Raw genomic sequence first — 11,483 nt, forward strand, 5'->3', positions numbered from 1 at the left:
GCAAACCATAATTTTAAGTGTTCATAAGACAAGGGAGCGGGAACTGCTCCTTGCCATGAAGAGGGCAGGGGCATCTCTGGTGTGCTCGTTCTCCTCTGTGGCCCCAAGAAGGTTACTCTCCAGTGAACATCTGGCTGCAGCACCTGGGTCATTGCTCACCCCAAGCTCTGAGGAGGTGGGTACTGCCTGCATCATGTTCCTATTCTGAATCTGCAGGAAATAAAACAGATGGTGCCTTGGAATATTCCAGAGGAGGATATTCTGAAGACAACACACATATTTCTTCTAACCAGGCTTTGAGGTCAAACAGATGAAGTAAGTCTTGGCTAACCACAGACACATTGGTGTTCATTCTCTTCTTGGTTCTCTGCAGATTTTAACATCTCTCTGCATCCTGAGTTACTTCAGCGTGAGCATGAGAAGCGGGATAACTGTGCACAGCTCTGTTTTGTTCTGTTGTATTCCTTTTGCTTCTTGCCATAAAACCATACTTTTCTTAGATTCTTGTGTGTTCACTCTCTCCCTCTTTTTCTTCAAGATTTAATTAGAATTATGAAACAATTTTGATTAAAAGGAATCACTGGACATTACCTCATCCTTTACCCACTCAAAACAGAGCTTCAAAGTTAGGTCAGGTTGCTTAGCACTTTGCCTGGTCCAGGTGTGAATATCTCCATGGGTGGATATTCCAGTCTTCCTGGGCACCCTGTTTAAGGGTTTGACCACTCTTACTGTGAAGTCCATATGAAGTGTAAGTCATGCTCCTTTCTACACATATAAGGCTGGGAGGTTTCCTTACTCTAACATCCAGCATCTGGTAAAAAACCTGGATAAGGAAGTAGTTTCAAGCTTGGGAAAGAGGTGGAAGGGATTTATAGGATGGGGGAATGAGGAAAAGCCAAGATTTTACATTTATAATAGGAGATACAGTGATGAGCAGGCGTAAAAAGAATCATGGCAGGGAGGGAGAAAAGAAAGGACTGTTTCACAGGTCAGGCAAGGTTGTGTGTGGGAGGAGAACTTGGATGATGACAAGGCAGGACCATAACTGAAGTGGTCACCACCCTCAGATTTGGGTACCTCTTACAAGCCTAAATAAATCTTCAAGAGTGTGTCATAGCTAAAAATATCTTGCCAGTTCTGGCATGAAGTTGATTGCAGGAGCTTCCAGAGCATTTTGCTCTCTTGGCTCCCTGTGCAATTTCAGTTGGATAGTACACTTCACATTTAAAACAGTGCTGATCTTTTGGTCTGCTGCTGTTATGTTCCAGAGAAAGTTGCTTTTTTTAAGAAAGAGCTACAGGTCCTGCAGCATGCAACACATAATATTTTTACAGGAGATTGTTTATAGATAACTCCAGTTTCAATCGCAGTTAATTTTCTTAAAGACTAGCGGAACTAAAACATGATTTATAAATATATGCAGATATTCTTCTTCATAACAATACCAAGGAGTTGGAGCAGTTATGAGAAATTTTAGTAGTGAGCAATATGAGGTAGAAAACATTTTCCAACACTGATAAAAAAAGAGAACAGAAATTGAAGCAGAATTATTTTCTTTTGCTGATTATTTAATTGTTCAGGAAAATACAGTGTGATTGTTAAAACTGCTCTCAGGTGTACAAAAGCAATGCTGGCAGCAATTGCACTTTGAATAGCAGAATGCAAAGAAGAATATAGATGTGTGAAAAGAGGGAGAAGATTTTTAAGAAGGGTGAGATCAGTTTGTGTTTATAAGAACTGAAGCATAGGTGATTTATAATAGGAAATCACTTCTAGTGATATAAACATGTTAACTGATGATTCCTCTCAAGACTCTTGTGAAGCAGGGAAGGATTATGCCTTGTTTTGACAGATGGAGAAAAGGCTAAGTTCTTACCAGGAACTTCGCCAGCTCCTTTCAAAGCAGTTTCCAAGGAAGATCTTTCCCTTCAGAAAGCTTGACGCTACAGACATCCCTCAAAAGCTTCCCTCCGTTACTGTGGGAGAGCAGAGATGGTCACAGGTGTTGATGCTACTGGCCTGACCTTTTGGACCTCTGACTGGATTCAATCTGAACACAGAACAAGCAGAAACAACCTTTACTATATGATGACTCACTCTGCCAGAGGAAGATTAGTCAATGGAAATGTGTGTGCCTGTACTAGTCAGTAAATATGTACCCATCCCTGCACAGAGCCAGGGGCAAAGCACCAGGGCAGTGGGAGTGGAAGCCTGAGTGGAGGAGTCACAGCTTTTTTGCTGTTGGCATGCCAGCATCAACAGAAGTTAGAGCAGAGGAGTCCTAGGCTGATTTCCAGCATTGTAACAGACCTTACGCGTGAAGGATGTCAGGTGCTGAGCCTCAGCTCTCCCATTTACCCTTTCTGCTCACAATCTGTCCAAGGCATACTCCAACCTTTCCCCAAAACATGGTTTTTTCACCTAATCTGGGGCCAGTATTGTTAATTTTTCCTAGATCTTTTCACAAGGAAAATTATTCACTCTAAAACTCATGTAACTCTATGTTCACTTTCTACTGCCCTATTAATCAGTAAAGTGGTAATGGGATAATCAGAATCTCACAGTGGTAAAGGTAAGTAGAGATTTAAGAAGTTCTAATTTAATAAATATTCATTAAAAAGCAAGTCTGCTTCTTTTTCTTCATTCTGGTCATTGGCCACACTTGCATCAGGATAGTTCATATGGTCAGGTGTACTTTAGCTTTGCCATTCCTTCCCAGAAGTTTCTGAAATAGAGAGAATTATTTGCCAGCTAAACCAACTTCAGCTCACATTTTCCTAATACTAGTTTGAATGTTGCCAGCAACATGGTATATCCATGTTTACATCCTAAATGCAGCCTTCACTAGAGATCCAAACAGAAACATCCTTTCAAGGTCTCTTCACGGCAACTTCTCTCTACAATGAACTATTGTTGAAACAAATCTGGAGATAAATGGGACCTCAACAGCATAACTGTGTGCCTCCTAGTTCACCTAAAACTTCAGGAGTTTAAAACCTCCAAATTCAATCACATAAATAAAGACTGCTAATACCTTTCTATAAAGAAATATTTTCATTAGTGATCTAGGGGCTGCCATATTCTCTCCACTACTCATTAATTGTAGGACATTAATAAAGTTCCTGCTTCCAGTGTACCTTGATGAAACAATAACCAATAGCAACCCCCACCAACACCAGCCGGAACTACTGGACCCAGTCTCTGTGTTCCAAGCTCCTAATGCCATCTGAGCAGTGTTTAGATAACTCTTCCTATATAATTTTAATGGCACACACAGAGGCTGAGAATCCCTCCCTGAACCCTAGCATAGGGTCTTCAGAGGGGCTCCACATGGAGAGCCCTTTGCTTACTTATTCACCGTTTCCTTGGCTTAACTATCAAGGCCTAGCTTGATAATTAAGCTTCTAGTTTAGCCTGTTCAGAGGAGAAAGGGAAGACAAAATCCACTTGGTTAGCGAAGGATTTTCTTTATTATCACTCCTTACTCTTAAAAAAAATTCCCAAGTTACACATCTTTGCAAAATAACAAGTGATTCGTCTTTTCTCAGTCTACTCTCACTCCTGTGGCTTCCAGGTTTTATCAGCATTTCAGGTGAGACAGAATGCCTCCTGTTGCTCTCTCCAGATTATCTGTCTTAATATTTGGCAGTGATTTGCTCTTATATGCAGCCTCCCTCTTTATATGTAGGCTGCCTTCTTTAGTCATATGCCCCAGCCAAAATACTCCAGCTCTGTCTGCATCAATGGAATTTGGTTTTTTGTGGGGTTAGGATGGAAACGAGACACATTCAGAGATGACAGCCCTTGACTGCCTGACATTGGTATCTCAGTTTTAGTTATTGCAGGCTGAGGGGTCAAGTACTGTCCTGGTCTGAGCATCATAATAGACTTCATCCATCCAGATTTTTAGTACAGACTAGAAAAAGACAGAATGGCAAACCTAACACAAATGGGCTCACAATACAAAACCAGTGTATAATTCCATGCAGATATTTTTGCTTCTCTTAAGTGCACCTCATCTCTTGTACTAAAACTATTGGGATGACAAGTAGTTACTAGTTAGGATAAGAACAAAAGGCAGAGAGGAAAACATGACTCAGAGTGGGTTACTTGTTAAAGAAACTCATTATTTAAGTATTAAAATAGGAAACACATTGCAGAGAAAGAAAAGGTTCCATTTAACTGCTCTTGACAGTTATTCCTTGTCACAGAAAGCTATCAGGTATCACCTAGTCTAATTAATCACATCCTGAATTGCCATGCATGAAATAAATTTGTTCGTTTGGGGAATCAAAAAAATGTATAAGGCTGTGTTGTGTGATTTGCTTCTGTTTCTTATCCACATATCCTGTATCCCAGCTTCTCCTAAGGCAAGAGGATGTTCTGTCCTCCTGAAATTAGGTACTGAATACATTTAACCTGTGTAAATTTCAAAGTCAGCTCACCTTTTCAAAGAAGATAGAAACACAAAAATAAAATTCATCACAGATTATTTGACTCTTACCTAAAGTAATTACATATATTCAAATGACATTTCAACCATTGAGACAGTCTTTAGTTTAATTTTCACTGAACTGTCTACTTTCCACAACCATGTACCTTTTGGGGCAGGACATCTTCCTTTGCTATGTTCTATTGAGCCACTAGATGTCCCTCGTTCCTACGTAAAGCTCCAGGTAGGAGACAATCCATGAGGAAAAGCGGGACTAAGGTGGAACTCAAGCAGTGCAGAAGCACGTTTGTGTTCACATCGTGCAGGAGTTTTCTGTAACAGGTGCTGGTCCTTTGAATCACACCACTGAGTGTGATTCTGTAAGTCACAGCAGTTCCAGATATTTGTGTTCCAAACAGACAACAAATGTAACTGTGTTTAGACAAACCAGAAAATCAAGAGTCATCAAGATAGGAAAGGGCCTTCAAGATCATCAAGTCCAGCCTTTGAACAAGTATGACTGTGCCCACTAAACCATATAAAAAAGTGCCACGTCTACTTGTTTTTTGAACACTTCCAGGGATGGTGACTCCACCACTTCCCTGGGCACACTGTTCCAACCTAACAAGTCATTCAGTGAAGAAATTCCTAATATTCACTCTGAGCCTCCCCTTGCACAATGAAGTACATATATGGCAAATACTAAAATCAAATGAGACTGAAGAAAGCAGATGAAGATGGCATCGAGGAAAATAGACTAGAAACCCAGGGATAACAGAGTAAACTGCATCATTCTATTCTATACATTGACAACAGCATTTTCCATGGGCACGTTATTATTGACTTCTTTTGGCCACTCATGAACTAAAATGGCACAGTCTCTCTTGGCAGTCAGACTAGATCTTATTTAATGGAAGCATACATTTAGCTGTAGTCTAGCTGAGGTATGGAAGGACCATATCACCACGCAGGTAACTCCAGCCTAGCCAGGGAATGGTCACATCAGTATCAGACTGTGAATGCTGGGCAATGTAAGCCAGACGTGACACAAATAACAGCATTTAACTTACACTGGCAATGCTGAAAGCAAAGTCAAACACTGCTCTGGAGGAAACAAAATGTTTCACCAAGTAAATAGTGTCAGGAAGCTGCTTGCAACTGCCCAGGAGCTGTACAACTCCCTTTTCCCTTCCTGCACCCTATCTGCCTTTCGCAAGTTTCCTGACCCCCATCAGTTAATTTATACCATCAGCACTTTGCAAGACCCTGCCACAGAAAGTGCTGCATCTCCAATTCTGTTTTGGAAACTCTTCCTCAGATTAGGACTCACTTCCTCGGTATTTTAAATTCATGAAGTGGAAGGGAAGGGTCACATCTAAGCAAAAAAACGAAGAAACCATTCCTCTGGATTAGTTTTGCTTTTTAAGTCATGTGAGTGATGGCAAATTATATCCATAGAAGAAACAGGACTCCAATGACCCATTGGCTTTTTTATGTAACCAAAATATTCATAACAGAAGTCACAACATGTCCTTTTCCAGTTGTTTTTGAAACAGGGGTGCTGTCATTTTTCAGTAAGGATACATATAGAGGGTTCTCCCAACTCAGTGTACTTGTTACCTAATTTTAATGCCACTGACTGAATGATACAGATTTTCATTGTTAATTAAATATCAGATCATGGTGCATGATCTCAATGTTATTCATGCTTTTAATGCCTGATGATTTCAGGAGGAGCATAAGCAGCTAAATACCTTTATGAGTCTTGATCCTGTTCTTAAAGGGAAAAAAATATGCAGTTCTAAAGAATGTATTTGTTTTTCCAAGGCATTGTCAAACCACGGAGAGCTGGGAATGTAAGAACTAAAACCTACGAAATACGCTTTTGGTCTTCTCTACAGGAGGCCTTTGAACTCTTCTTCTTATTCTCTCTCCCAGCTGTTCTCAGATTGACTCCACTGGAGTGAGTGATGGTTGAAAATATGGTTATATACAACCATTGCTGGCCATTCGATTGCTGCATTAATTCTGGAGCTGTTCAGATCAGAGTTAACAACAGTCTTGCAACCAATATATTGTGTACTGGTGACCAGTTTCCACCAGGCCATCTATCAGCAATACCAGAGAGGGTCAAATCCAGAGCCCAGTGGCCATCAGTGTGAAATGTTATTTTGCTTTCAGTGGGATTTGTTATTTCCACTAATGAAAGATAAACTATTTGGGGGCTAATAAATCTTACAGTTCCACATAATCCCTGGTGTTCTTTCCAATGGTTAATAGCTCTGCTCTCACCAGTTATCTAACTCAGTCTGAAGCTAAATGGATTTTTTTCACAGGCCAATACACACATTACACAGAATCTCCTTTCCCCTCCTGCTTACTCATGTTGTTGGCCATCTTTTTAATAGGAAACTGAGAACTAAGAAATTGAGAGAACAGAATGACCTATTGAACCAATTTTGCTCCACAGCAGAGCTGACAGGAAAACAACTGCCTCAGCTCAGGGTTCCAGGAATGGAAAAACAGATGTTTCTGAACTACATTTAACAGATGCTATTCCAGCTTGAAACAACATTTTAAAATGCAGATCTCAAGAGTTTATGTATTTCCAAAGTATTCAAAGAATGGGAAAGTAGAAATTTCTTGCAAGTCTTCAAGTAGCACCAAACATGCCTTTTTTTTCTTTTTTTTTTTCCCCCTGTGTTTTCCTAAACTAACTTCTCCAGTTTAGCATTCCTGTGGCTGATACATGCACCAGAACATGCATTGGTGCCTACATGTCTTAGGTAATCAGATCGGGTAGATTAACACTGCCACAGAACTCGCATGTGACCTTGGGCAAATCACTTGGTTTCCCTGGATTTCAGTTCTCCACTTGTGCTACCTAGAGCTTGTAACCTTTCCTTGAGAGCATCTCCCTCAACTACAAATACCTAGGGTAGTACATAGAAACCACAAACAAGAACATAGCCCCCGGGAATTGCCATAAAATAGATTTTTAAAATTAAGTTAACTACCAGCTATTCAGTGAATGGTAAGGGTACATAACCAAGGTGGGCAAGACACAGGTTCTTTACAGGGGAATTGCAGACTATCCTGTCAGCTGTGAATGTTCTAAGTGCCAGCATCAAGGGTAAAGATGGAAGGGCAGAAATGTGAGAAGACAATAGCTTCCAGGAAAGGTGTGTTGAGACATTCTTACCCTGAGCCTGTCAGGTTTGCCTCTGAATATGTTTAGCACATGTAAGGAACTCTTCTGTCAAGCATCACAGAATTTGTGGGTTATTATTCTCATACTACAAATTGAGAACTGAAGTGACAGCAAGTGATAACCAAAAATATACATTAAAAATCCCAAGCCCATGGAACTGTGTATTTCCCAAGAATAAGCTTTAGCCCATATTTACACAGTTTCCTTCTTCCAGTTATGCCAAATAATTCACAAGAGCTGCCTGTGATAAAACAGTCTGAGCACTTCCTTCCCTGGCTGAAACCAGAGATATGCTACCAGAAAACACCTCAGCTTAAATTGGTTACCAGCTCTCTTGACAGTTTTGGTCAAAGTGAAGGTAGAGATGATGACTTTACTGAAGGAGTTCTTGAACTTGCCAGATATTCCAAATGTTTAGAGTACTGTGCAGTTTGGGGTTGGGGAAATGAAGCTCTTAATGGGAGAGAGGTGCCACCATCTATACCAAGAGAAAAGGAGCAGAAGCACAAATTTAAGGAAAATATTTCCCTCATGTTCCAATGTACTTGCAGAAATTTCCCAGTGTTCTCCCCACTGATACACAACAAGTGTAGAGGACATTAAACCAAATGAGTTATCTTTTACTGAAGAGTTATTGTGAATAGGATTCTATTCCACTAGAAAGCTGAAAAAATCACCACTTTTTAACAATGCAGATTTAATCCAAAATTGATTCCTTTTCAAAAACCTAAATATTTTCTGAAAAAATGTTGACTTTCACAGAATGATTATTCTATGGGGGGAAAAAAAAGAGCCATTTTTCAAATATTTCAAAATAAAACCATAATATTTGGGATTACAAATGATTGAAACACTCTCCAAACATTTTAAATATATATACTGGAAACCTTAGACCAAAGACTTCAAATGCTGACTTTCAGAACTAAGGTAACTTCTTGTTTTAAGCCAGCCATAGTAGAACTTTCTTGTACCTTTAAAGAATACTGTGTATAATACAGCAGCCTTAAGGGTAGAACCACTGGCATGTAACAAGGCATTAAAGGTCAGTAATCAGAATTTAGTGTAGATTGTAACAACACAGAAGAACTGAAGCTGGGTGCTCTTGGTCTTTCATGGCCAGAGCCCTTATTCTTGCTCCTTGTATTTAAGTCTCATAAATTGTTCAAAACTTTATCGATTGAATTAACAGTTAAAATATCGCTTCTCAACATCTGGTTCATATTCTTGTCCCAGCTATGCTGATGCAACTCTAAATGAAACGAAGTGCTTTACATGAAGTCACTCTGAATTTATGATGGTATTCGGAAGAAGTGGACTTGGTTCTCAGTCTTTAAAAAACGTCTGCGTTTGCAGCCAAATAAAATCACATGTGGTTACAGCCTCTGTGGCACAAGATTGCCATCCAGTGGTAATTCCCAAACCTGTATTCGCTGAAGGCATTCCCAGAGAGTTGACCAGCAGCCGGTGTTGCTTATACCTACCAACCTGTTAGCTGTAAATTCAAACTCCTGAGTAGCTATTGCTAGGCTGAGAGGAACATTCCTGTTAAAAATTGATAACTTATCTCTTTTTTTAAAAAAATCAGATTTCCATATTGAAGTAGTTTAGATGATGAATGTAGATTTTTGCTTCCTTAAGAGCAGGAACATGCTGAAGGGGGAGGCCCCTGGCATACCTATACTCAGAGGTACTACCACCATCCTAACCCTGCATCTCAGCTACTTTTCCACCCCCTCTGCTGGCACAGCATTAGTCAGATCCGAGAGGAACACATCAGTGCTCATTTAAGCATCCTTGTACAGAGCTTCACCACCTGCTCTGGAGTGCCCTGCGCACGCAATGGAATTGCGGCTGTGAGTGATCAAGCTTCAAGGCTGGTTTCATGTGAATACTTATGTGCCCAGACATCAATATGACTACTGGTATCTCTGATCTGCAAAGAACAGGCCCTGAACTCAGACCTTCCACTTCCTGGATAAATGCGTTACCTGCTCTGGTAGATCACAGAAATGTGTTTTAGAGGGAACAGGTACAGCTGCAGCTGTGGAGACTTGGCCTGGCTGGCATCCATTAGAGGGGTTTGAGGATTACCTCTTGAACTGAGCCTCTCTGGGGAACTGAATGAAGCAACACAAAGTTTGTAGCTCCTGACTGAGCCAAGATATGAAAGAGTGCCAAGCTGCTGAGCCCTGTTGAACTGGTGCACATCTAGGCACACAGAGAGGCATTCTGCATACAGCAGAATACAGCTTATGTATAAACAGGAAACGTGGTTTGGGAATCTAGGTGTGATGCAAGGTCAGACACAGCTCACTGGGGTTTTTCCACCATCTCTGTTGTAGATTTAGGAGCTCAAATTCTGCCCTAAACACTTATTTTTTGGACTTGGCCTGTAGCAAATAAAATAAATTCTAAAATAAAATAAATAACCCCATGTATTTAATGGAAATTGTACTGATCTACCTTATTCTCTGTTTCACCCTCCCTGCATCTGTAATGTTTTCCTCTGTAGTTAACTGTATCTCTTGCAATGCGGATGTTTATGAATGATTCATAGATTTGTTTGGCCTGATTGCCCAGAGATTAAATAATTTCATACAATGTTCCCATTAGCATTGCAGGCATCTTACTTTTAAACAGGAATTAAGTTATCTGGGGTTGTGGAGGCACTATTGCCATTAATACTTGCAAGGTAGAGCTCATCCCAATGAGCAGCCATTTCTGCCAGGTCTCTTTAGGAGATGCAGAAATAGGAAAAAGAGTACTTTTCCTTCCAGGTAAAATTCCATTTATATACATCTCTTGCATGTGAAACATGTGAAATGCGATGCTGAAGGTTCAGGTTGCTCCTAAGAGCAAAACAACAGTGGAGTTTCTCCCTCTAACTTCTGAAAGAAATCAGTGGGGTGCACATAAAACTGAGAATTTCCCATTATTTCTATGATAATTTATTTCTTCTACTTCACATTTCACTCTGTTCAAGAATGGCAAAGTATACACTGAATTAGTACAAATGAATTTTACCTAGAATTGGTCTAGCCTAAATAGTCATATTCAAAATTATATGAAATATTAACAAATGTGGAAAAGAAAATAAAAAAAACATTTTGCATTGAAGAATAAAGACTCAAATGCTGAAAATAAGACTCATTCTTCAGGACTAAAATTGATGAGTTGACCTATGAATTTAGTGTGGTACAGTTGCTTTGAGACAAGGAGAATGAGAGACTGGTAAATCAGCTCTTTGTGTACTTTGTAGCAATATTCATATTACAGATATGTGGTGGAATGAAACAATGAGTCATTTATGTGTCTTAGATCCACAGCAGGTAAGTCAAGAACAAAAAAATGTATCGTCAGACATTTTCAAAGCAGTTTGATTCATTTTCTACTTATGAAACCCATGCTGCAATCCACAACTCATTCAAAATTTTTCAAAAAATCAGAAAAAAAGTAAGAAGAAAAAAAAATCAGAAAAAGGAAGTCCTCCCTTCAAAATAAAGCAGAACCCAAATGCTTATTATCAGAAACACAGGTATTACTTGGTGTCTATAGGATTGATACAGTTTCCTCACATTTGTCCAATAAAACGGGACAAATATTTTGCTGGTCTTTTCTTAGGTAAGCAGCTTTCTCCTAGATAAAATTTTACTGCTGGCTCCTGTGCACAGGGAAAGGAAATTATCTTCTTGGAATGCAAGTACTCTGTCAGTGCAAAAGACTGCAGTGGGCAGTTGCAGCGACAGGATTAATACTGCCTTGCTGGCAAGGGAAGCTTTGGAGCAAAGGTGGGATATGGACACAATCACAATTTACATTTTCTGACACCTTTTCTGA

The sequence above is a fragment of the Corvus cornix genome, chromosome 7, assembly GCF_000738735.6.
Source record: "Corvus cornix cornix isolate S_Up_H32 chromosome 7, ASM73873v5, whole genome shotgun sequence".
Classification (NCBI taxonomy): domain Eukaryota; kingdom Metazoa; phylum Chordata; class Aves; order Passeriformes; family Corvidae; genus Corvus; species Corvus cornix.